At 41.3% G+C, this 27,574-nt stretch overlaps 1 long non-coding RNA gene across 1 annotated transcript in view; it reads right to left on the bottom strand.

The window, feature by feature from the left end:
• Nucleotides 1-383: 383 nt before the first annotated feature.
• LOC115077018 overlaps nt 384-27,574 on the bottom strand; it is an 83,533-nt gene continuing 56,342 nt past the window's right edge. The window contains exon 3 of the long non-coding RNA XR_003852932.1: nt 384-1,284. This is a non-coding gene — a long non-coding RNA (uncharacterized LOC115077018). The remainder of the gene's footprint in view (nt 1,285-27,574) is intronic.

The raw sequence follows: 27,574 nt of genomic DNA, 5'->3' as shown, positions 1-27,574 counted from the left end.
CGTGTGTTCGTGCCAGGAACCATGTGCACATGGATGCCCGTGCAGTTTTAAAATTTACGTTTACGTGTGGAGAAAGTGTCTAGGAGGTTGAAGGTTGGGATCAAAGTATTAGTTGTGAGGATTAGTTGCCCTAGGTATTGTTGTGGTATCAGAGGAATACTTTAGCTGCAGTGAAGTTTAAGTTTGTAAGTTGGAGATCAGCTAGTTAGAGTCTGGGTGCATGAGTTGCTGGAAGTTATTAATTGGGTGGATAGGTATGTGAGAGAATCCATCTGGAGGATCAGAGGATAAGCTTTGGGATTAGCTGTGAGTATGGGTCTGAGTTTGTCAGTTTGGTGTGTGTGAAACTGGATGAGGGTCTGGATTCCAGATTGGGGGGTTGGCTGAGCTGGGAGAGGGGCTCAGAGAATATGACTATGGTGAGGAGATTTAGCTGATCCCAAGATCACAGCTAATTTGGGGTGTGCGTGCACATAGGAGGCTGCTAGTGGCTTTGACATTTTAATAGAAAGCCCTGTATTTGTGCCTTCATCTGAAATAGCTGTTTGGAAAGTATAACATGTTTCATAGAAACTTTGAGACTGATAAATATTTGCTATTCTTGTAATGTTTAAAATGTTTTGTTTTATTGACTATAGTTGCCACGCTTTGTATCAAAGATAGTACCTGGTAAACGACATGTTTAAAAACAATTATGAACAAAAATTAAAATTAAATTATGTTTTGTCTCTTCAGCCTCTTCCCATTCTAATCACTTATCTCCTTATACCAGCCCTGTAATAGTTTAAGAGACTTGATGTACAGTTTTGTATAGCAACTGAGCCTATTCATAGTAAGCTGATGTATTCTGCAGTACAGTGTAAGATTTGGGCTCATTTCACATTAAGGGGTGTGTGTGGATCTTCAGTACCCCATCCACTTTGTTCTATTCTGTTTTCAGATGTACTTTCCAAATGTTGCAGTTTTGTCGGGCACTTAGCACTGAATGAAAAGACAAAGGTACTTATTTCTAACTCAGCATACTGCTCCTTTAAGAAAGAACAGACTGTGCATTCCCAGCACCTCTCCAACTCCCCTTCGGAAACTTTCCTTTCCAATTGTTATGTGTGATCCGATCTGAAAGTTGCTCTCTAAGCTTCTTGTCACATTTTGACTTAATGAAGTGCAACTGAAGAGGGAATTTGGGTTCATCACGCCAGTCGCACTGTTCTCCCTTGTTGTCAGAAAACAGGGGTGGTTGGGGACCCAAACGCAATGCTGCAAGTCGTTATCATTCTGGTCAGTCTGTTTAACACAAAATTAAACAAAGAACTAATTAGTGCTTCATGAATTAATAAATGCACAGTTGCTTGGTAGGAAGAGAGAGATTGAAAAAAGTGGAATTATGATGTTGATGAAAATGTGAGTTGTGTTGGGTGCTTTCTTCTTTTTCTAGGGTTCAAGGTTATGTAAAGTCTCACTAGGAAGGTATAGAAGCACAGAGTTACAGAAAGAGAGTGCAGCAGTGTCTATGGAACTCCAGCAAGAGTGTTCCTATATAATTTATTCAAATGCTTGCGATTTCTGTATATGTGAGTACACTCATAGATACATAACAGAAAAGTATCACAACTACTTACAAACTGAGAGTGAGAACTAGGGCAAAGGCAGCAGCTTTATGACAGTGCTAAAGCTGCCTAGGCTAGTAAAAGTATCTAAGAAGCTTATGGCGCACATCACTCAAATTTGTTTTATCCTGTGAAGGGCAAATAGTGGAAAAAATCCTAAATAGTAAATACCAACTGTTGGGAGATAATTAGTCAAAAAGCACTATTTGCAATCACTTGGAAAAAGATATTTAAGGTGCATAGGTTGAGGAGCCACTGCAGACTGTTGTGAGGCTGGGGTAAGTTTAGACTGGCACACTGCCAAAGCCACAGTCACACTCTCTTATTCATGTTTATAGATCATTGGTTACACTTTAAATATTTTCAAAACTTTGAGAAGACTTGTAAAGGCAGACAAAGCAACCCTCTTCTTTTTCTGTATCAGACAGTACTACTAAAAGTGTTATCTATCTTTAAATTTTTAAACACATTCTAATGTTTTCATGTAAAAGCTACTTTTAAAAGGTTTGTGCTGCTTTTCCTGTATATGATTGTAGCTGATTCAAAACTGTTTTAGGCTATCCTAACTCCTACATTAAACTAAAGATTCACACAAATTTCTTATCTTGTTCTAAGCTTTTTTTTACCTTGTAGTTACTTTATATACACTCTCACAATCATCTGTTCACACTTCTGTAGTGTAGTGTATAGGGGGAGACAGCGAAAAAGGGAGAGAGAGAGCCCTGGACATGATGGTACGGCTGATCCTTTGGAAATGTAAGCTTTTTATATCTATGTAGCAGCTGTTATTATCTACCATTACTTCATGTATTTTATCTGATTGTATTTGTTCTATCCTCCTATTGCTCAAATAAACTTACTTTCTTACCTGGAACTGTGATGTACTGAATCAAAGTTTGTGTGTTGCTCTCTGTGTTGGGGATAAACTCCAGGGTTCAAGCCCCCAGGTATAATCCCAGTAATTGTGTGTGGCCATTTGTATAGGGGATAAGCTCCTGGCCTATTCCAGACTGGACTACCTCCTGGTGTCTGAAGCCTTGTTCCCGAGAGTGGACAGTGCTACAATAGGGACCATATCGCTCTCGGACCACGCTCCTGTCTCCCTTAGCATGGAAGTGGGGAGCTTGCCACATGCCCCCTTTTCCTGGCACATGCGGCCAGACTTGTTTTATGATAAGGGATTTCATACATATTTGGTCAATTGTAGTCCTTCCGAAACCAGGCAAAGATCCCCTGGAGGTGGCGTCCTATAGGCCGATATCCCTTATAAATGTAGACATCAAAATATTTGCAGCCATCCTAGCTGCACGACTCAATCAGATCCTCCCTGGGCTTATTCATCCCGATCAGACAGGCTTCGTTAAAGGCTGGCAGGGAGTTCGAAATGTTCGCGGCTTATAGCAGCTTTGAGCTTTCCTGCCACCCTAGATGCTTTGGTCCTCAGCTTGGATGCTGAAAAAGCATTTGATTCCCTGTCAAGGGAATATCTCTTCTGGGCCTTACAGCAATACGGTTTTCAGGGGCGATACCTTCAGTGGTTGATGGCATTGTATAGTACTCCCAGCGCCTGCGTGTTGCTTAATGAGATCTTAACAGAGTCTTTCCAATTACGGTGTGGGGTCCGGCAGGGGTGTCCCTTATCCCCTCTTTTATTTGTTTTGGCCATTGAGCCCCTGGCGACCCGCTTGCAGAGGGAGGTGGATTTTTGGAGGCTGGGACTTGGAGGACACCAGTTGAAGGTTGCCCTATTTGCAGACGACATTTTATTATTTGTGGGGAAACCTCACATCAGTGTACCGGTCATAGTACGTCTTTTTGATCAATTCCGGGATATTGCCGGTCTTACGATCAATTATTCCAAATCGGAAGCGCTAGCTTTGGATTCTGATCTTTCCAGCACCTGGGTGGGAGATTTTCCTTTTTCATGGGCCAAGGAGAAATTGAAATATTTGGGGGTGTGGATCCTAGAAACTTAAAGACCTTATATGCACTGAATATTTCTGAGACCTTGACTTCCTTTCAATTGCAGCTGACATCCTGGCATTTGCTCCCATTATCCATGTTTGGTAGATGTGCCTTGATTAAAATGGCCATTGAGCCTAAATTGCTATACAAACTCCATATGTTGCCCTGCTGGCTGCGGGCCTCAGATCTGAAGAAGTTTAAACAGGCTTTGATGTAATTTATTTGGGCGGGCAAACAGGCACGCATATCCTATGCCACCCTAGAGTGCCCCAAAGCTCAGGGGGGTGTATGCCTGCCTGATTTTCGGGTCTATAATGTCGCCTATCAACTGCGTTTCATAGGGGAATGGATTACAGCTGAATATGTGTATTGTGAACCAGGCTAGCTCACCGCTATGTCAGCACCTTGGTTGCCTTTATCTCTGGTACAGACCTCCCCTTCTAAGCTACGCAACCTGGACTTTCCTAGGATTTTAATGAACCCATGTATCAAAGCTTGGCGATGGTTGCAAGCTGCACAATGCTTGAGTGGTATAGGATCTTTGTTGATGCCTTTACTAGGAAATGTTGACTTTCCACTGGGGAGGGAGTACCCGGCCATATATAGAGCCTGGGCACATCATGGAGTAGTGCTGCTATTTCACATGTACGATGATGAAGCCCAAACTATTCGGGCTTTCCAATCTTTAAAAGATCTCCTTCGGATTCCGTCTCAACACCTTTTTGCTTCTTTTCAAACTAGACATTATTTGCAGGGTTTACACTGGACTAGTAAGTCTTTTGCTGCAGAGCATGCATCTGCAAATAGCCTGTTTCAGACTGCGTGTGTAGCCAATAAGATTGCTAGCTGGAGTAAGCTGTGTGCCAGCTTTCGATCTCCCTTACATCTTGATTCACTGGCCACCTACTGGACAAAGCAGTTTGGATACCCTATAAAGTCACGGGTGATTTCTACTTGCTTTAAAACGTTGTACTCCCGAATCCCGGATCACGGATTATGGGAACTACAGTTTTGCATCCTCCATCATACCATTTGCAACGATATACGACGGTTTCAATTAAAACTCTCTAGTTCTCCTACTTGCTTAAAGTGCGCTTCTCAAGAGGGGACTTTGCTTCACCGCTTGCTGGATTGTCCGACCTCGGCTAGTTTCTGGGCCTCGGTGCTGATGACTATTCACAAATGCACTGGGGATCCAGTTCGGAAGGCGGGTATGCTCCTTCTGCATGGCTCTCATCCACATCGCTTCTCCCTGGATCGTTTGGGAGATGTGCTACCTTATTGGCATGTCATACTATCTTATCAGTCTGAGCGGAACCTGCTACACCGCCATCTACTACAGCTTGTCAACAACGTATGGCGTCACTAATGCAATTTGAACGATTAGACTGTGTTTCAGGTCATCGTAAACTGGACAAAGACTACTGTGCCTGTTGGACAGCCTTTTTTGAGATATTGCCGGCGGATATGCAAACTACTCTACACAACACGGGATATACTGTGGACTGGTGACCGGGTTAACTTGATTTACATCTTGTGTACCTTGTTTTTTCAATCTGCCTATTTGTGCAATTGCATGATGCCCTAGTCTCCTGGGAAGGAGGGGAAGGGGGGGGGGGAGTTTCCTAGTGGTGCTGTAGGGCTGATTGACTGGGATGTGTGCTTGTGTTGTGTGTGTGGGTGTGGGTGTGTGTGTGGGGGTGTGTGTGCATTGGTGTATGGGATTGAGTGGGGATTTATCTATAAAAAGCATGCCAGGTTTGGGTTAATGACAGAGCCTGTTGTTTTACTGTACTGCCCTTCAGAGGGTTAGAATTTCAGTGTCATGTTGGATGCTGTTCTATGTATGCCCTCTGGAGGCCTATTTCGGGCCCAGCTGTGCTGGGCGTGTGATGTTCATGTTGCTACTGTTGTCCAGACTTAGTAGTTTAATAAAAATTATTGTTGTAAAAAAAAAAAAAAAAGCTACTCGTCATTAACAGTCCCTTTAACCGCTATGACCAAAAAGGGAGCCCTGCCAATTGGTCTCCAGAAGCCATTTCAGCCTTTCTGATGCTCAAAGAGGCTTTTCAGAAGAAGCCGTGTCACACCACCCTGACCCACACCGGCCTTTCATCGTGGAGGTCGACGCATCAGACGTTGGTGTAGGGGTGGTTCTAAGTCAGAACAGCGAATCCATTGTGCTCCATCCTTGCTCCTTCTTCTCAAGGCGATTCTCGCCTGCCGAGAAAAATTGTGTGAAAGGAGACAAGGAATTACTCACAATCAAGCTGACTTTGGAAGAATGGCATCCTTGGCCAGAAGGGGCACCACACCAAATTGTAGTGTACACCGATCACAAGAATCTGGAGTACCTTCGACATGCTCAACGACTCAATCACCGTCATGCAAGATGGTCTCTGTTTTTCAACAGATTTGACTTCCTTCTGAAGTATACAAAAATTTCAAAGTGTATTTTTTGTTTGTATTTACATTCTGCTTTCCAGTTGACAGGGATACATTGGAATCTTTTAGCTCAGGTGAGCCTTTATTTATAGGTACTTGGGTTACTTTTCTTATTAAAGGAACCTCTCTGTTGGGATGCCCTTACTCTAATGCATCATTAGTATCCTTTGAAGATACCGCCCTCCAAACCATGCGTTGCTGAGTGACTGTCGGCTTGCCCCTTTGTTCTAGTTTAAAAGCTGTTCTATCCTCTTTTTAAAGGTTAGTGTCAACAGCCTGGTTCCACCCTTGTTAAGGTGGAGCCCATCCCTTTAGAAAAGACTCCCCCCTTCCCCCAAATATTCCCCAGTTCCTTACAAAACTGAATCCCTCTTCCTTGCACCATCATCTCATCCATGCATTGAGACTCCGGAGCTCTGCCTGCCTCTGGTGACCTGCGTGTGGAACAGGAAGCATTTCAGAGAATGCTACCCTGGAGGTTCTGGATTTCAGCTTTCTACCTAAGAGCCTAAATTTGGCTTCCAGAACCTCCCTCCCACATTTTTCTATGTCCTTGGTGCCCACATGCACCACAACAGCCGGCTCCTCCCCAGCACTGAAAATATTATCTAGCTGATACATGAGGACGGCCACCTTTGTATCAGGTAGGCATGTTACTAGGCGATCCTCATACCCACCAGCCATCCAGCTGTCTACATTTCTAATAATCGATTCACCAACTATGACGGCCGACCTAACCCAGTAGCCCTGGGAGACAAATCCTTGGTGTGAGAGGGCAATCCACCACCTGGAGAGCAGGTCTTTGCTACATGATCATTTCCTGCTGCACCAGGTTGATGCTATCCGATCAGAAGACCTTCCTCCTCCAAGGCCCTTCCGGAGGAAGTGGTGAAGTCTAAAACTGTGAAGGACTTCAAAGGGGCGTGGGATAAACACTGTGGATCCATCAAGTCTAGTGGGCGTAAATAAAGAGGAGGCAGCAAAACACTGCACGGAGCGGCAGTAGCCACAGAGGCATTCATGGAGCGGGATGCCAGTGGCCAGTAGTTGGTGTTCCACCTTCAGGCAGCAAAACACTGCACGGAGCGGCAGTAGCCACAGAGGCATTCACGAAGTGGGATGCCAGTGGCCAGTGGTTGGTGTTCCGCCTTCACGGAGGGCTGCCATCTCCAAAAAAAACAAACAAACAAACAAACAAACAAAGCAGGGGTGGGTAAGAGTATGGGGCAGGGGTGTGGCCTGCTTGTTGCGGCGGTTGCTACCCCTGATTGAGCTGGATGTTCACTGGGATGCAGATACGGCGCTGCTCTCTGCATGGTGGAGGGGTGGAAGGGAGTTGGGGCCGGAGGGTGCTGGAAGCCAATAGTGACGGGTGGGAGGGAGAAAACGCGGGGGGGGGGGGGGGGGGGGGGGGAATGGATAAACTGCTTGGCGTGCTGGGCAGACTGGATGGGCCGTTTGGTCTTCTTCTGCCGTCATTTCTATGTTTCTATGTAAGGCAGCACCAGGAGTTGGGACTTGACTACTATGTCCCTGAAGGTCTCATCTATATACCTCTTTGTCTGCCTCAGCTCCTCCAGGTCTGCCACTCTAGGCTCCAGAGATTGGACTCATTCTCTGAGAGACAGGAGCTCTTTTCACCAGGTGCACACATACCACTTCTTATCGGCAGTTAAAAATCATACATTTATTTATTTATTTATTTAGCATTTTTATATACCGACATTCTCGATACACATATCAAATCAGGTCGGTTTCCATAGAACAAGACAGTCGCTGTTAAGACGTTACATGTGACACTTGATGCAAAAGACTTGGAAGTCCCTCACTTGCTGCTGGACTGCTGCTTTCATCTTAAATGTGTTCAGTTCCTAGTTAAGTTTAGGTTGCTATGGGAGTAGGAATTCACATAATTAGGGTCCTTTAAATGTATTTGTTCATTCACTATTTTTCTGGTAGTGACCTACAAGGGAATGAGATTAAACTTTTAATAAGGTGTGGAGAATTTCTGAAATTATGTTAAAAGGCTGATTTTTTTTCTTTTGTCTGAAAGTGTCACCTGCCTATAAATTAAAGGATGAGCTAGGGGTGGGTGGGAGAGGGGTGGGATGGAGGGAAAGACAAATACACAAATTCCTGGTTTTTGCCTGCCCTCTGACTAGCTATTTAATACAAACACACAAAACGTCTTGTTATTTTGCCTGCCTTCTCACTAGCTATTTAATAGAGACACACAAAAGCACTGAAGAATATACCCCAATAGTTTACTTCTCCCCAAAACTTTTAAGTTTTAAAATTCCACCAAGCAGTACTTTACTGCCAAGAGCAAGGTGATCCCCCCCTGTCTCAGTGTTCCCACTGAGAGGAGAGGATCAGCTTTTAGGTAAGTGTAGAAATGGGTTGGTAATGTTTTTTTTTTTATTTGGTAAGTCTACATGTTTGCAATAAATAAAAAGATTATTTTGGTTTGTTTTTGTTTTTGTGCAGTTGAGTCCTTAGACATACATGAAAATGGCTCTTGCAGTGCTGTAGAAGATAGGAAGGTTGTGACCTATGATATAAGAACGTATGGTAAGTTTAATGAGGACTATATATTGGTATAAGGGGTTGATCTATAGAGTTATTTGATATTTGGTCTTGTATCTAAGAACATAAGAACATAAGAAAATGCCATACTGGGTCAGAACAAGGGTCCATCAAGCCCAGCATCCTGTTTCCAACAGAGGCCAATCCAGGCCATAAGAACCTGGCAAGAACCCAAAACTAAGTCTATTCCATGTTACCATTGCTAATGGCAGTGGCTATTCTCTAAGTGAACTTAATAGCAGGTAATGGACTTCTCCTCCAAGAACTTATCCAATCCTTTTTTAAACACAGCTATACTAACTGCACTAACCACATCCTCTGGCAACAAATTCCAGAGTTTAATTGTGCGCTGAGTAAAAAAGAACTTTCTCCGATTAGTTTTAAATGTGCCCCATGCTAACTTCATGGAGTGCCCCCTAGTCTTTCTACTATCCGAAAGAGTAAATAACCGATTCACATCTACCCATTCTAGACCTCTCATGATTTTAAACACCTCTATCATATCCCCCCTCAGTCGTCTCTTCTCCAAGCTGAAAAGTCCTAACCTCTTTAGTCTTTCCTCATAGGGGAGTTGTTCCATTCCCCTTATCATTTTGGTAGCCCTTCTCTGTACCTTCTCCATCGCAATTATATCTTTTTTGAGATGCGGCGACCAGAATTGTACACAGTATTCAAGGTGCGGTCTCACCATGGAGCGATACAGAGGCATTATGACCCTATTAAAAAACAAAGTTATCCAGCTTTCTTCCAGATTGCAAAATTTCAGGGTTTTTTTTTATTTAAAATCAAAACATTCTGTTTCAACCAACTACTCACAGCCATGATACAATCTCCACACATCTTTAAAACTCTTAGTGCTAAAAAATGCAGAATAATGCATTTAGAAGGCAAAAGCCCAAGGGAGAATACAGTATTGGAGGCAAAATTTGTCTAAGCACAAAAGAAGAGCGGGATCTGGGAGTGATTGTATCTGATGATCTTAAGGTGGCCAAACAGGTGAATAAAACAATGGCAAAAGACAGAAAGATGCTTGGTTGCATAGGAAAAGGAAAGGTCAGAAATAAAAGGGAGGTGATATTGCCCCTCCTGGCCTACAGTTTCTCCTTAAGCAAATGAGTACCAAAGTTGTGCCTGTTCCCATTTTTATGTGATGTTGTTAACATCGGTTTAACGTTTGGAGTTTTACCTTCTTCACGTAAGTCAGCTGTTGTGAAGCCAGTATTATAGAAAGATCACTAAGATCCAGATCTTCCCAGTAACTATTGTCCAGCCTTCCCAACCTTTTTAAGTTGTACAATCCCAACTTTCCAGTTTTTTAGATAGTACCTATCATAAGGGCTATAGTACCAAGACATTAATTAATAAGGTGTCCCTGCTCTTTTTATAAGGGAAAATTGGTACTTTTGGTTTGCTTAAATATGACTTTTGCATATGACACTGTGGACCACCAGTTACTGCTCAATCATCTGCATGACATAGGAGTCAGATCATATTCTCTGAACTGGTTCAAATCATTTCTAGAATCTAGATCTTACTATGTTGCATGGAACTCCTCTAAATCTTCCCTGATATCTTTCAGTTGTGGGGTACCTCAAGGATCCATTTTGTTATCAACTCTGTTCAATTTATATCTTGCACCTTTTGCCATCCTTATTCAAACTGTATGCTGATGATATTATTTATTTATTTATTTAAAAGCTTTTCTATACCGTCGTTCAGTGTACTACTGTCACAACGGTTTACATAGAGGCACATATAGTAAATTGTACATGTATATGTTCCTATTATAAGTAGAGGGGGTACCTTGTAGTCTCGGTAACATAGTTTCATAATAATGGCTAGGTGTTCCGTGTTGTTCAATCTGACCTGTGACTATAATAAAGACTGTTAGTTTCTACATTCAGTTAATGTTGTCGTGACAAACCATGACGTACTTACATAAAAAGTGCTAGTGCTGTATAAGGATTTTGTGTGGTAAATAATCAAACACTAATGAAGCAACTACCTCTCCAAATTAATCACAAAACAAAGGAGAGAGGAGACTAAACCCACTCAATATTTCCGACATACAATTTTCAAAAAACTTTTGTGCAACAATTAATTCAACAATTAATTCAGCGTCTCAGACGCTGAAGCGCCATTTTTGAATCCCTAGAGAGACCTTAAAGTTTGGTCCGGGGTATACGGAATATATTGACCTGATTTGAGAGTTACAATTCCCCTGAAGAAGACTGATACCTCAGTTGAAACATGATTCATGTTGGGATGATTAAAATTAACAGCAATGCACTGTAGCTGCTTGATTGAAAACATTTACGGCTAAGTATTCTATTTTTCTGAAATTGACATTTATAGAACGTTCAGTTTTAAGAAAGGTTGAAAATTTAAAAATTCAAAATTTATATGGTTATGGAATTTGTTTGAATAAAGGTAATTGGTGGGTGGACAAATGACAATAAATGATTAAAAAAAGGAAGCTCTGTAAGCTGATAACAGCCTGCGGCCCATTGCATGGTGAGAGGCTGCAGATTATACTATTTGAGCAACAATCTTTATGATATTGTCATTTGTTGGGTAATTAATTGTTGCACAAAAGTTTTTTGAAAATTGTATGTTGGAAATATTGAGTGGGTTTAGTCTCCTCTCTCCTTTGTTTTGTAAGGATTTTGTGTGTACAGCTTTCAGCGTTTCTCTCTATCTCGCTCGCATTGCGAAAAGGCTTCTCTAAAGAGCCGCGTCTTTAAGCTCTTTTTGAAAGTCTTAAAGTCTCTCTGTAATCTTACCTCTGTGGGCATGGTGTTCCATAGTATCGGCCCGGCCAATGATAGTGCTCTTTCTCTGACTTGTGTTAGTTTTGCAGTTTTTACTGAGGGGATGGTTAGGAGGGCTTTGTTGGCAGATCTCAGGTTCCTCTGTGGGACATGGACTCGGAGCGCTCTGTTTTGCCATTCTGCCTTCTCGTCGTGGATTAGTTTATGTATAGTGCAAAGGGTTTTATATTTTACCCTGTATTCAATTGGCAGCCAGTGTAGTTCGGCCAGTATTTCAGTGATATGATCTCTCCTTCTTTTACCTATCAAGATTCTTGCGGCCGAGTTCTGGAGTATTTGGAGTGGTCTTATTGTCGTGTATGGTAATCCTAATAGTAGGGCATTACAGTAGTCAGTGCTGGCAAATATTAAAGCCTGTAGGACAGTTCGGAAATTATTCTGATTTAGTAACGGTTTAAGTTTCCTGAGGACCATTAGTTTGGCATATCCTTCTTTGACTTTTAATGATATGTGTTGTTTGAGGCTGAGTTCAGTGTCTATTATTACACCGAGGTTCCGTACTTTCTCGGCTATTTCAATTTTCTGATTGTTTTTTAGTAGTATCGGTGATTGAATGACTGTCATGTTTTTTCGTTCTAGATGGAGGAATTCTGTTTTTTCAATGTTTATGACTAGCTCCATTTGATTTAGTAGTTGTTTGATGATGTCAAGGTACATGATTGCTAGGTTTAGTGTTTTTTCCAGTGATTCGTCGATTGGTAGTAATATTTGAATATCATCAGCGTATATGTAGTGTATGATACCCATGCCTGCTAACAGATGGCATAGTGGGAGTAGGTAGATGTTAAAGAGTGTGGTGGAGAGTGCTGATCCTTGTGGTACTCCGGTTACTAGATTTATTTTCTCTGATAATGTGTTTTTTATTTGAACTTGATAATATCTGCTACTTAGGTATGATCTGAACCATGCTTTGGTTTTTTCCTTTAATCCAATTTCATCAAGTCTTTTTAGCAATATGTTGTGATTTACTGTGTCAAAGGCAGAGGATATGTCGAGCGTTAGAAGGATGTAATGTTTACCATTGTCAAAGCCTCTCATTATGCTGTCAGTCAATGAGAGAAGTAAGGTTTCGGTGCTGTAATGTTTACGAAAACCGTGCTGTGATGGGTACGGTATATTATTGTTGTCTAGGTGTTCAGCTAGTTGTTTCTGAACGATTTTTTCTATTAATTTTGCTATTAGTGGCAGATTTGATACTGGTCTGTATTAACATTATTGCTCACTTCGACTCAAATTCTCTTGCTTTATTGACTGAGTTCAATTACTGTTTGACGAGAGTTGCAGATTGGCTGAAAATCTCCAAACTAAAGACCCATCCTAGTAAGTCAGAAGCAATATAGTTTTCTATTGTTACTTCCATTGCCTTGCATGGCAGGTGAAAGTACATAAGAACATGCCATACTGGGTCAGACCAAGGGTCCATCAAGCCCAGCATCCTGTTTCCAACAGTGGCCAAAGATGTCATCAAACAGTTGGAATTAAGATTGACCCTCACTAACATTTTCCAATCTTATCTCTAAACTTTTGTAATCTTCTTATTTTTTTTCTTTCAATTATATGCAGAATTAGATCGTTCAGATCTCAAAACACTTACGTATACATGTCTGGATTATTGCAATGCATTATTTCATGGCCTTGCTACTACTCAATTATGCAGACTTCAGATGGTCCAAAATACAGATGCAAAACTAATTTTTGGCAAAAACAAGTATGACCATGTCACTCCCCTTCTTAAAGATTTGCATTGGTTACCTGTGTCTTTTTTGAAATAGGATGCCTGACTTTTAAGGCCTTGAACTGAGGTATTCATTTTTACGTATCTAGTCTTATTGGGATGTTCATTATGTTCCTCTCAATAGCAACTTTTGGTACTACCCTCTCCTAGGGACATTAGACTTCAGAGTACCAGGGAAGTTCTTTTTACCTTTCATGCCCCAAGTTGTTGGAATTTCTTACTGTTAGCACTGCTCCTAGAGTAGGCTTATATTAAATTTAGGTAAGCACTGAAAAGCTACCTATTTCTTCATGAGACCATTATGGTTTTCTAAAGAGGTAGTTGAAAAAGTACAGGAGAAAAGGTTAGCGTTCATAAACTACAAGGGATTGCAGAAAGAAGATAGGCAACAATATCTGGAAAATTAAGAGACGCTGGGAAAATAGGAATGTGAAAATTTAAATAGAAGAAAAAATAGCAACTACGGTAAAACAGGGGGACAAGACTTTGTTTTAATATGTTAGTGATAGAAGGAAGTGCAAAAGTGTCAGTGTGAGACTCAAAGATAAAGGGGAGGAATATGTAGAGGCTGATGAGGAAAAAGCAAAATTGCTTAATAAATATTTCTGTTCAGTGTTCATTGAGGAAGGGCCTGGAGCAGGACCACATAAAACAAACACAAATAAGACTGGAAGTGAGGGAAACCTCCATGTATTTTCAGAACAGTGAGTTTGTGAAGAGCTAACTAAACTTAAAAGTAGATAAGGCGATAGGGCCGGATGGGATACATCCAAGGGTACTAAGGGAACTTAGAGATGTCCTGGCAGCTCCGCTAGTGACCTATTTAATGCTTCCTTAGAATCTGGATAGTCCCGGAGGACTGGAAAAGGCGGATGTGGTTCTTATTCATAAAAGTGGAAGTAAGGAGGAAGCTGGAAACTACAGGCCAGTTAGTCTGACTTCTGTGATGAGCAAACTAATGGAATCGCTGCTCAAATAGAGGAGAGTGCAATTTTTGGAATCCAGTGACTGCAAGATCCAAGGCAGCATGGTTTTGCCAACGGTAGATCTTGTCAGACAAATCTGATCAATTTCTTTAATTGGGTGACCAGAAAGTTGGATCAAGGGAGATCACTAGACGTAGTGTACTTGGATTTCAGCGAGGCCTTTGACACGGTTTCGCACAGAAGACTTATAAATAAATCATGTGCCCTTGGTATGGATTCTAGAATAACTGACTGGGTTAGAATCTGGCTGAGTAGAGGCAACAAAGGATAGTGATAAACTGATTTTTCTCTGAGGAGGGAGTTGTTACTAGTGCTGTGCCTCAGGGATCGGCCCTTGGACCGGTTCTTTTCAACATTTTTCCAAGCGACATTACGGAAGGGTTGTTTGAAAAGGTTTGTCTTTTTGCCAATGATACCAAAATCTGTTACAGGGTAGGCAGCCAGGAAGGAATGAAAAACAGGAGGGATCTAGTGAAGCTCAAGGAATGGTCTAAGTTCTAGCAGATAAATTTAATGTTAAAAAATGCAAAGTAATGCATTTAGGATGCAAAAACACAAGGGAAAGTTACAGTATTGGAGGTGAAATTCTTCTAAGCACAAAGGGATAGCGAGATCTGGGGATAATTGTAGCTGATGATCTTAATGTGGCCAAACAGGTGGCTAAAGTGGCAGTAAAAGCCAGAAAGATGCTTGACTGCATAGGGAGAGGACTGGTCAGCAGAGAAAGGGAGGAGATATTGCCCCTGTATAGGTCCCTGGTGAGACCTCACTGGGATTACTGAGTACAATGCTGGAGCCTGCAACTTCAAAAGGATATAAACAGGATGGAGCTGGTCCAGAGGGGGAGGCTGCTAAAATGGGCAGTGGTATTCAGTCTAAAGCATATTGGGACAGACTTAAAGATCTAAATATGCATACCCTAGAGGAAAGGTGAGAAAGGGAAGATATGATAGAGACATTCAAATATCTCAGAGGTTTCCAATGCACAGGAGGCAAGCCTTTTTCAACAGAAAGAAGACTCTAGAATGAGGGGTCATGCAATGAGGTTGAAAGGGGGTAGACTCAGGAGTAATCTTAGGAAATATTTCTTTATAGAGAGGGTGGTAGATGCATGAAACAGCCTCCCAGTAGAAGTGGTGGAGACAAAGACAGTATCTGCATTCAAGAAAGCATGGGATAAATACAGGGGATCTCTAAGGAAATGATGAGAATTATAATGCTAAATTAATTGGATGGCTGGGCAGACTATATGGACCATATGGTCTTTTTCTGCTGTCAAGTTTCTATGTTTCTATTATCTATGTGGCCCAGTATGATGGTCTTTTATTTTTAAAATATTTTTGTATTGGTGAACTCTTCAATAATGTTTATGAAAACAAGGTGAATTTGGCACATTTGATTTTTGATGATCCCCATGTGAATTTTAGATTGTTTTATTTTTGTGTTTATTGCTAGAGGAAGATAAGCCATACAGCTGAATTTTGAATAGATTTTAGTGAAGAGAGATGGATCAGTGGGAGATCTGTGAAGAACAGGTTGTAGTAGTATAAGTGGAAACGAATGAGAGAGAGTGGTTAAAAGTTTGGTTAGTTTGTTCAGAAAGGAAGGAATAGATTTTGGTGGTGGTGTAGAGAAGGAAAGAAAATGTTATATCAGTGTTTTCGATGTGTGCAGAAAAGAGTTGAAGATGACCCCCAAAGCTTTCAGCCAAGGATGGCTGTGTTATCCATATAAAATCACTAAATACAGTTATTTCTCTATCACATAGCCAAGTACATGTTTTATTCACACCTCTGCCTCACACCACATACACACTTCTACTTATAGGTTATCAATGATATCTTCTTTGGTTTACACAGCACAACAAATGCCATACAGAAGTTTGACCTTCATTGCCTCTTAGATTTGCTGCAGTTCAGTATATTAGTAACATAGAAATATAATGATGATGGCTGAAAAGGACCAGATGGCCCATCCAATCTGCCCTGCAAGCTTCTTATGGTAGTATCTGTACTGTTAAAGTAACAGAATACCCAAATGTTTCTGAAATAGACAGACTTTGATAGAGAAGCAGAGAAAGGGAATGGATGAGAGAAAGCATAAGTATATTTTATCTGAGAACTTTTGATAAAAATAAGTATTTGTATATTTTTATCTGCATATGTCTTGGTGTACAAGTGTGTGTAAGTTCGTATGTAACAGTGTCTGTAGGTTAGCATGTCCTGATGCTAGGTACATTTTATTTATATATATATATATATATATATATATATGTGTGTGTGTGTGTGTGTGTTTCAGTGTGTCATGTATATTTGTGACTGTTCGTGTGTCTCAATGTATGTTAGTGTGTCACATATATGTGTGTGTCTTCATGCATGTGTCATAGCATATGTGAATGTTTTGGTATACATGTGTTTTGGTGTGTCTCAGTGAATGTGCGAGTGTCAACCAATGGCACCGGTAGCCCCTGTCACATGGTAGGGGCTGATGGCCACCGGCGCCATTTTGCTTAGTGGCAGCCGAGGCCCCGGGAGCGGCAGATCGCTCCCGGGACCTCCGCTGGACCACTATGGGGGTGTCGGGAGGGTGGCACTTGGGGGGAGGCAGGGCGACTCGGGAGCTGGCTGCCTGCCGCGGCGCCCCCTAAGTCTCGGCGCCGATCTTCTTTCTGTGAGTGTGTGCGTATGTGAGAAAGGAATCTGCCAGTTTAAAAAAATGAAATATGATAATACATATACCTGAACTTTTGAAAAGTTGGATGAAAGATAAAATTACTGAATTTTAAGCATCCCTTTTCTGGAAAATAAAATTTAACTTAAAGTGGGTAGAGACAAATACTAAAGCAAAAAAAATTAAAGTATTTAAAATGTTCATCTCAGCAAAATCACAAATTTAAGATACTGATGCCAGGTGGGGTTTTTTTTATTTTTTTTTTTTAAGCATAATTTAAGCATGAAGACTAGAATAGAATCTGAAACGGTTTTGCTTTTTTTTTTTTTTTTTTTTTTTAAGCCTTTAGAAAATGTATATTTTTAAATGACTAAGACTGGAATCTTCCCATTTAAAAGGGAAGCCGACTAAGGATGTCTTTCTGTTCCATATCTCCCACATGAATAATCATACAACTGATAGTTTGAAGAAAGACACTTGCTTTATTGCCTGAAAGTGTAAAACAAGAGAAGCTGTACTGTGTGGGTGGCTGTCCCTTGGGAGGACAGAATCTGAAGGAAGGGTGTCATTTCGCCTTTTGATAGGAATTTGGTTTTCTTATTTGGTTTTCTTATTTAGTTTTCTTATTTGGTTTTCTTATTTAGTAAAAGTGAAAAATGCTGCAAGTCTGAAAACAAGGTGCTTCTGTGAGAGTGTAATGTGTATGTGTGACAGGGAGGGTGCTTCTGTATGTGTGTGGTGTATATGTGAGTCAGGGAGGGTGCTTCTGTGCATCAATGTGTGTGTGCGAGAGAGATGGAGCATGTTTTTGGCTGGCTTGTGGCTGTGAGAGAGAGCATGTGTGTGATTGAGCCTGTTTGTAAGTGAGATAGAACATGTGTGTGATTGACAGCCTGTGTGTAAGTAAGAGAGAGCGAGAGCATTGTGTGATTGAGAGAGACTGGCCAGAGAGGTGACGTGTGTATGTGTGAGAAAGGCTGATCAGGGAGATGACTGGTGTGTGTGTGTGTGTGTATGTGTGTGTGTGAGAGAGAGAGAGAGAGACTGGTTGGGGAGATGATTGGTGTGTGAGAGACAGAAACTGGTTCTGAGGGTGTGACTGGTGTGTGTGTGAGAGAGAGAAGAGACTGGTTATGGTCCCTAAGGAAGAGGACTGTGAGGACAGTTTCAGCAGCTACTGCTGCTTCTGGTATGGCCTGCAAGGGAAAGAAGTAGGAGAACTGCTGGAGAGGATAAGTAAAGGTGGCTTTTTAAGTTCATTTTTCTTGATTGACTATCATTTTAATTATTTGGTAGTATGTGATGTGTCTGCTGTTTGAAATATTTTATTGGTGTTTGGTAAAGCTTTCAAAATTTGCATGAGTCTTTAATTATTGGATATTCTATTCATCAGCTGTTTTGAAATTATTGTATTTGTATGATTTTATAATTATGATTAATGATTTATATATCTTTATTTTATTGATTTGTTTCACGAGGAATGGTGAAATTTTTGTTTTTCCATTGTTACACTGTATAGAGTCTGGCGTGATGCGTTTTACAGTTCAGTTTTTGTCTGCACATTTCTATTTATACTTTATGTGGCTTTATTCTGTATTTGGTGAGGGTTTGTGTTCTGCACGCAGACTGAGATGAAGCATTCTTTTAGCAAGTGGTTTCTCTGTAGGGATCTGTAGTAGCTTGGCCTGTTCTGTTTTCCTGATAAGAGGTGTATTGATATTTTAGATTCTGGTGTAATATTTTTGGTATTCTGTTTCATAGGTAGGGTTGTTATTCTTTGAGTGTTGGCAGATAATACTGGTTTAATATGGGAGGACCATGCCGAAATATATCACAATAGATATGAAGCCATATAAATTCCAAGATACAAACGTTTTCTTGTTGGCATCACAACAGTACATGAAATTATCACAACAACTTGTATATTATTTTACCTCAGAATGTCATTTTTCATGTAAAATATGTTATAAATGCACAATTTAAAATTGTGTATGGGGAGGGGGTGCCAGACTGTAAGGTTTGCCTAGGGTGCCAAATACCCTTGCAACCGGCCCTGTCTGAGTATAATTCCACTTTACTTAATTCCCCCCTGCTGTTGAAGCAGTGAGCTGCGCTGGATATGTATTCCAAGTGAAGTATCAGGCTTAATTGATTCGGGGTAGTATCTCCCCAACATCCTCATTAGTAAAAATAAAAGCAAAGAATTTATTTAGTCTTTCCTTCTTTCCCTAAGTGCCCCTTTAACCCCTCAATCATCTAGCGGTCCAACTGACTCCCTTGCAGGTTTCTTGCTTCAGATATATTTTTAAAAGCTTATGATATAAGTTTTTGCCTCTACGGCCATCTTCATTTCAAATTCTGTCTTAGCCTGTTTTAACAATGTTTTACATTTACGCTGACAATGCTTATGCTTTTTCCAATTTCTTCAGATGGATCCTTCTTCCAATTTTTGAAGGAATATTTTCTGCTAAAATAGCCTCTTTCACCTCACCAGTTAACCATGCCGGTAATCATTTGGCCTTCCTTCCACCTTTCTTAATGCATGGAATACATCTGGACTGTGCTTCTAAGATGGTATTTTTAAATAATGTCCATGCCTGTTGTACACCTTTAACCTTTAAAACTGCACCTTTCAGTTTTTTCTATTTTTCTCATTTTATCTAAGTTTCCATTTTGAAAGTTTAGTGTTAGAGCTGTAGATGTACATATTGTCCTCCTTCCAGTCATTAGTTCAGATTTGATCATGTTATGAAAACTATTGTCAAATGGCACCACTATCGTTATCTCTCTCACTATATCCTGTATTCCACTAAGATTTAGATCTAAAACAGCTCCCTGTCTCATTGGTTCCTGTACCGATTGCTCCATGAAGCAGTCATTTATTCCATCTAGGAACTTTATGTCTCTAGCAAGTCCTGATGTTACATTTACCCAGTCAATATTGAGGTAATTGAAATCTCCCATTATTACTGCACCGCCAAATTGGTTAGCTTCCCTGATTTCTCTTAGAATTTCATCGTCTGTCTCATCATTTTGGCCAAGTGGACGGTAGTATACTCCTGTTGCTATACTCTTCCTCAACACACACGGGATTTCTACCCATAAAGATTCTACTGTGCATATACGCCTGAATTTTCGAAGCCAGGTGCATGTAAAATCTAGGAGATACGCACGTAGCCGGGCCATGTGCGCGCTGAGCACATTTTAAAAACGGCCTGGCCAAGTGCCTATCTCATGATACGCGGAAAAATGCTGGGCTTGAGGAAAGGGGTGGGCCAGGGACCGGGGTCTGGATGGTGAGGGGCGGGGTGGAGGCCAGCCAGGACAGCGGCCATTAAGCTCTGTCCCGGGGAAGCGTGTGTCGGCAGCCGGCTGGCGCACACAACTTACACTTGCTCGGAGGAGTGGGTAAGTTTTAAAACAAAAATTTCTAGGGTAGATAGGGTTAATTTAGGGGTTGGGGAGGAGAAGGGAAAAGGGAGGAAGGGTAGGTAGGGGGATAGGGAAGTTCCTTCCCAGTCTGCTCCTTAATTGGAGTGGACTGGGAGGGAACTGGGAAAGGCCTACTTGCATCGCCGTGCGTATTTTTGTAAAATAGCCCCCCCTTGTGCGCAGATGACACCCAGCGCACATGTGTGCACGGGAATCATGTTTTATAACATGCGCTTCGATGCACGCATGTTATAAAATCATCGCGTCCATGTGCTGGCGCGTGTGATTTTGAAAATGGATCCCATAGTCTTTTGTATGATTTTTATCCTGCTGGACTCTATGCCATACCAGACATAAAGTGCCAACCCCCCCCCCCCCCCCCCCCCAACTAAGCTGATCCTCCTTATAATTGCAATATAATTTGTACCCGGTATAACACTGTCCCATTGGTTGTCCTCTTTCCCCCATGTCTCTGAGATGCCAATTAATTCTATGTCATCATTCACTGCTATACATTCTAATTCTCCCATCTTACTTCTTAGACTTCTGGCATTAGCATACAAACATTTCAAAGTTTGTTTTTTGTTTGTATTTTCATTCTGCTTTTTAATTGATAGAGATAAGTTAGAATTTTTTAGCTCAGGTGAGTTTTTAGTTACAGGCACTTGGACTGCTTTTCTTATTATTGGAACCTCACTGTTGGGATGCCCTAATTCTAATGCATCATTAGTATCCTTTAAAGATACCTCTCTCCGAACCATGCGCTGCTGAGCAACTGTCGTCTTTGTTCTAGTTTAAAAGCTGCTCTATCTCCTTTTTAAAGGTTAGCGTCAGCAGTCTGGTGCCACCCTGGTTAAGGTGGAGCCCATCCCTTCGGAAGAGACACCCCCTTCCCCAAAAGGTTCCCCAGTTCCTTACAAAACTGATTGTCTCTTTCCTGCACCCTGTTCCCTGCACCATTCACGCATTGAAACTCTGGAGCCTCTACTCGTAAAGTTATATGAAGAGTAATAAACCTGACCAACCTAACCAATTCTCAGTTTTTCATGCTTAGAATTAGTAAGATGTGTTTCTTGCAAAAATTAAAATGCAGTCTTTATTTTTGCAAGCAAATTGAAAGATCCATTTCTGCTTAATAGGGGAGAAAATCCCTCTGACATTCAGAGATATACATTTAACTAAGGAACTCTTATCTATTCAGGCTCAACTATAACCAAGTTGAGATGCATAATATGCATAGCAGCATAAAGAGTAAAATTATAAATAGTGCCACAAGGCTGAAGGTAATTTGAACAAACCCAGAAGATAACAAGCTACCTGAACAAGATAAGAGCAACTTGGAACTTGCATGTCTGAAACACACACACACACACACACACACACACACACCTGCCCAGCCCAGCACTGAACCATAACCCAACCCCCAATAAACACCCAACACTGCTAAAGATCCTAAAAAATCCCCAGCAGAGCAACCATTGAAACTGGTAGGGTAGATCAACCTCTAACATTAACCACAACACACACCCTCATCCTGAATCCTCTCCCCACCCCTCCCTGCCTCCCATCCCATCCTTCAGCCAAACAAAACAGAAGAATCTGCATAAAACCAGTGCACATAACCAAGTAGTAAAATGAAAAGAAAAATAAACTGTCCTGAAAGCAACTTGCAGATGCATGGACAGTAAAAATTTAAAAAGTAATGTCTGCAAGGCACACAGCATGGGAGCAATGTTCCGTTGATCAACCAATGTGCATAAATCTTGTAAAGTCAACAGATGAGCAAAGAGAAGTAATGCTGTGATCCCACTTCTGGCACCTGCATATATCAGGGATACTGTATCAGGCTCCAGAAAAAGAAAGGGGGGTTGCATAACATATCTGAGCCCAAATGAAGCAAGAATGTGATGATTGGAATGAAGCAAAGCCAAAACAATCCAGTAGCCATCAGGAGAGCAGAGGGCATTCTCTCAGCCATGACTGCAGTAAAAAGTTTTAAAAAACTGAAATATGCACGCCAGAAATTAAAGAAATAAAACAGGGATGATAACTTTTTTTGGTTGCAATGTAAACCGGAGTGATAATTAACTCTGTTATTTGAACTTCGGTATAGAAAAGTTATAAATAAATAAATAATAAATAAACTTTCAAAGCTGCACATGGGTACACTTTGAAGGTAACTTTGATACCGGCATGGGGGCGCACATGTAAGCACATGCCAGCTTGCACCAAAGGACATAGTCATTTTATAACATATCTGCATTTATGCGTGTATGGTATAAAATAGGCTGTATGTGCGAACACGTGTGCACTATTTTATATAGATATGTGATGTGCATGCAAATGCCGCTCTACCGTGTAGATGGGAGAATTTTATAAGAGATGCTCGCCGACGCCATAAACAGTTTTCCCAGTTCGTTCCCAGTTCGCCCAGTTAAGGGATAGGACTTCCCAACCCCTCCTAATTTAATAGTCTTCCTTTCCTCCTGTTAGCCCTGACCCTTAAAACCCTGCTGACTAGCCTAGATTTTTTTATTTTATTACTTAGACGCCATCCATAGCAGTAGTAAAGTTACTTGGCAGGAGATTTCGTCACGCACATTCCATGTTAAAGTCCCAGATCGCCTAGTTCCCACCCTTGCCCCACACAGACCATGCCCCCGTCCCTTTTCTGGACTTTCTCACTTGTGCGCATATCTGGAGATATGTGCGTACAGGGGCAGCTTTTAAAATCTGCTCGGCATGCGCCAGCTGGGCATACTCGCATATTTCTCGCTTTTGGTGTGCGCCGGGTTTTAAAATTCAGGTGCTTGGTGCATGTGCACCCATATATGAAGCCATTTTATAATCTGCATGCACGTTGTAAAATAATGTGGTTGCATGTACATGTGCACCCAATTTTAAATGGGTGCGCAAATCCCAATTCTACCACATAAGTCAGGATATTTTATAACAAGCGCATGTGCACGCCATTGCCAGTTTCACCAATTCGTCCACCAGTTCGCCTAGCTAAGAGCTAGATCCTCACTCCCCCAAGTTACCCTAGTCCCTTTAAACCTGGCAGAAATGACTAATTTATTTGATTTATTAAGTTACACCTACTCCATAGCAAAAGTAAAATTACACAGCAGTGGACCTGGGTGCACACCAGGACACATAAGTATCTATGCTCATCTCTTGGCTACACCCTGAAACACTTACATCCCACCCAGACGATATCCACACCATACTCCTTTTTGAAATCAAGTGAGATGTGCGTGCAGCAAGATATACACGTGTATCTGGGTGGCTTTTAAAACTAAGTGGGTGCATCTCCTGATTTTGGCGCCCCAGGCTCTTAAAATTCACCTTTTAGTGTCCAGGTTCTGCCAAAAGCCAGTGAGACTTGTTAAGCAAAAATAACACATCAACCAAGCTCCCGCCAAACCTTGGGCTCCACTGCATAAAAATGGTGCTGCAAGCTGCACTTAGACCTCAGCTTCATGGTCCATGAACAGCTTAGGAAGCAGCTACTCAACAGCTTTCAAACTGTCCAGAAGTGACCAGAATAACAGGCTTACTGGTCATGAGGATTTCTAACTTCGCTGGGTAGATCATCTTATATTGGACATTCAACTGCTGGAGCTCTTTTTAGACAGCTGAGAATCCTGATGGTTTTTCTGCTGCCCTGAAAGGTAAGTTTCCCAAGTCTCAAGCAGCATTCAGAATCTTCTGTTTATCAACAAAGTTATATAGTTTAATGATCACAGCTCTAAGGTGATGACCTTTGGCCAGTACTGTTGCAAAGAGCCATTGAGCCCTGTCGATTTTTATTACTCCTTTAGCCAGGGCAAATACTAACAATTCTGGTAGCCATAAGAACATAAGAAATTGCCATGCTGGGTCAGACCAAGAGTCCATCAAGCCCAGCATCCTGTTTCCAACAGTGGCCAATCCAGGCCATAAGAACCTGGCAATTACCCAAACACTAAGAAGATCCCATGCTACTGATGCAATTAATAGCAGTGGCTATTCCCTAAGTAAAATTGATTAATAGCCGTTAATGGACTTCTCCTCCAAGAACTTATCCAAACCTTTTTTAAACCCAGCTACACTAACTGCACTAACCACATCCTCTGGCAACAAATTCCAGAGCTTAATTGTTCGTTGAGTGAAAAATAATTTTCTCCGATTAGTCTTAAATGTGCTACTTGCTAACTTCATGGAATGCCCCCTAGTCCTTCTATTATTCGAAAGTGTAAATAACCAAGTCACATCTACTCGTTCAAGACCTCTCATGATCTTAAACACCTCTATCATATCCCTCCTCAGCCGTCTCTTCTCCAAGCTGAAAAGTCCTAACCTCTTTAGTCTTTCCTCATAGGGGAGCTGTTCCATCCCCCATTTGGTTGCCCTTCTCTGTACCTTCTCCATCACAATTATATCTTTTTTGAGATATGGCGACCAGAATTGTACACAGTATTCAAGGTGCAGTCTCACCATGGAGCGATACAGAGGCATTGTGAAAATAATTTGATTGCATCTGCACCCTTGGCTTTTTCTGGAACTCTTAACATCCAAGTGTTGCATCTGCAAGATCTGTTCTCCAGGTGATTAAGTTTATCTAAAACTGAACTGTCTGCTTTTCATCTTTTCTATTTTAGCATTGAACGAACCGATCATCATTTCCAAGTACATGCATTTTCTTGAATGGTTTCCACTAATTACACCACCGTATCAATAATACTACCCACGCCTGCGTCTAATTTGCTAGAAATCATTTCAGCAAATTTTTCCATTAAATTGTGAATGTAGGCCATCTTGTCCCCTGTGTCAGGCAACTCAAGTCTCATCTCCTTATCAGAGGTGGATTTCTTGTTCTCGCAGGGTTTTTTAATTCAATTTCTGAAGTTCGCCACTCTTATTCACTCCGAACAAGGGGATCAAATGCTTGCTGCTCTCTTTAGAAAGAGACATCTGTGTCAGCAGACCCAGGATGAAGAAGGATGAGATATAATGCTCAAATTTAGCAGGAGCTCAATTAGGTGGCCTCCTGCCCCTTCAAAAAATAACCAGAACTTGTCATATTTAATTGGAATTTTGTCTGTTATAAATGTTTATTTTTTTAGATTAGCTGTGTATTATTGTAATCCACCTTGAATAATTATTGCATAAGGTGGAATATAAATAAATCCCTTTCCTCCCCAAGCAATCATCTTGTTCCTTGTCCCATTCCCCCCCCCCCCCCCCGCCCCCTCCCTGTTGGAATGAAGTGACATGCTGAGGACAGTTTTCAAAGCAATTTACATGGATAAATTGGTTGTCTGAAAATTAGCCTTCTCAATTTGGATAAAAATATGTACATCGTTCCATAACATGCATAATTTTAGCTGCATTTATATGGTGCATTCCCTGGAGGCTTGTTTAGGTCAGAGAAGGTAAATAACATGCACAGATTGGGGTAGATTTTCAAAAAGTACGCGTGCGCTCCATGTGCGCACACTACCCGGCGCGTACAATTTTATAACATGCGTGTGCTGGCGTGTGCATGTTATAAAATGCCAGGTTGGGGGGGGGGGATGTCTAATTTTGCAAAATCGCGCAGCAACACATTGGGGTCTTCCCCAGTTCCCTCCCAGTCCACTCTAATTAAAGAGCGGACTGGGAGGGAACTTCCCAACCCCCTACCCTAACCTCCCTTCCCCTTCCCTTATCCTAGCCTTCCCCTATCTCTATCCTAACTACCTCAATTGTTTTTGTTTTACCTTTTGCTCCTGAAAAGGAGCAGGAGCAAGTTGCCGGCGCGCGATCACCCAGCACAGCAGCAAATGGACGCTGTGCCAGGTGCCTCTAGCCCCACCCCGCCCTGCTCCACCCCCTGGACCGCTGCTTTTTAAAGCCCCAGGACTTACATGCGTCCCGGGGTTTTACGTGGGTGGCCAAGCCCATTTGAAAATAGGCCCGGCGTGCGTAAGGCCCAGCCATGCACGTAAACCCCGGGATTTACGCGTGCCGGTGTTTTAAAATCTATCCCATTGTGCTTTAAACTGTATGCGCATTATTTGCGTGGAAAAAGTACTCACACAAAAAAAGAAGTGCAAAGCTCAAATTTCAAAGTGAAAGTACAAACTGGTGCAAAATCTGTGCAGGAAAAATAACCATTCACTTTGTGCTGAAGCAGATAGCTTGAAAATTGACCCCTGTATATTTAAAAGAAAAGAACAATTGGATCCTCATCTCTGAATGAGGGGATAGAGCAATTTGCCTTTGATTTAGTGCTCAGCTGACCTAGGTAGGATGCTTCCCCTTTTCTGGATTGTGATATTGCCACTTCCTCCCCCAGTCTCTTCTGCTACATTTTTGGTCTGGTGGAAAGACTGGTGGGAGCATTAAAAAGAGATGTTCTTTTCATGGAAACTTGCATGGCCTGGTGTCTGTTTTGTGCTTTTCCTGTCTTTCTGTTCATGACACAGGATTTTTAGTAGAGATTTAAAACAATTATATTACTGCTCACAATTTTCAAACTTGTGCTAATTGAACCACGTTGTGTCTGTTACTATGTGTCTAATATTGGGAGAATTTTTAAGCCCCATGGTGTGTTTTGCACCTGTCTGTAAGCACATTTTCAAAGGGAAACTTCCTGCAGTTTCCCTATGAAAAGTTGGGTACATTAGCAAACACTATTAGTGATGCTTGGAGATTTCAAACTAGAATCCCAGCTGAATCTGCCCTGGCACTGCGCCTAGCCTGCCCCTTTTTAGATCTGCTTTGCTTTTATCTGTAGAGTGGGAGGGCAGTTTCTAGTCCTTGATTTTACTCAGGTAACTATTACTGATGTATTTTTCTAGATAGCAAAGATATGAAATCTCCAAAATTGCTTTCATTTTTTCTGCTAATGCTTATCAGTAGATTGTTAAAATATAGTGAGTTTAAATTTATTTTTTCATTTTTAGATGGACTTTATGAGAGAGTTTCCTTATTTTTTATTTTTTTATATTATGTTTATGTACTTTTTATTGATTAGTGCATATAGAGAAGAATATTATGCAACAAAAATACACATATGCATAATTACTGAAACAGCTGAGGTCGGAAATATAGAGAAAAAGATGTCTTGTTTTAGGTAAACTATCAGATTTCATTGATTCAGATTTCTGTTGAATACACTTCAGTGATTGTACTACAACTCAAGGACCTTGTACACCATAGCCTTTCATAATGTTAGCCATTCTGAAACCCTTTTGTGCATTAATCAACCCAAATAGACAATCAAGAGCAGGAACTAAGGGCATTTCAGTCTTTTTCCTTTGACTCTGCTCGGACTCCTTCAAGACCAGT

This window comes from Rhinatrema bivittatum, chromosome 15 (genome assembly GCF_901001135.1).
Source record: "Rhinatrema bivittatum chromosome 15, aRhiBiv1.1, whole genome shotgun sequence".
In the NCBI taxonomy this organism is placed as follows: Eukaryota; Metazoa; Chordata; class Amphibia; order Gymnophiona; family Rhinatrematidae; genus Rhinatrema; species Rhinatrema bivittatum.
Note: the sequence above shows the minus strand (reverse complement) of the source record. Positions and strands in the feature narration are given on the sequence as shown.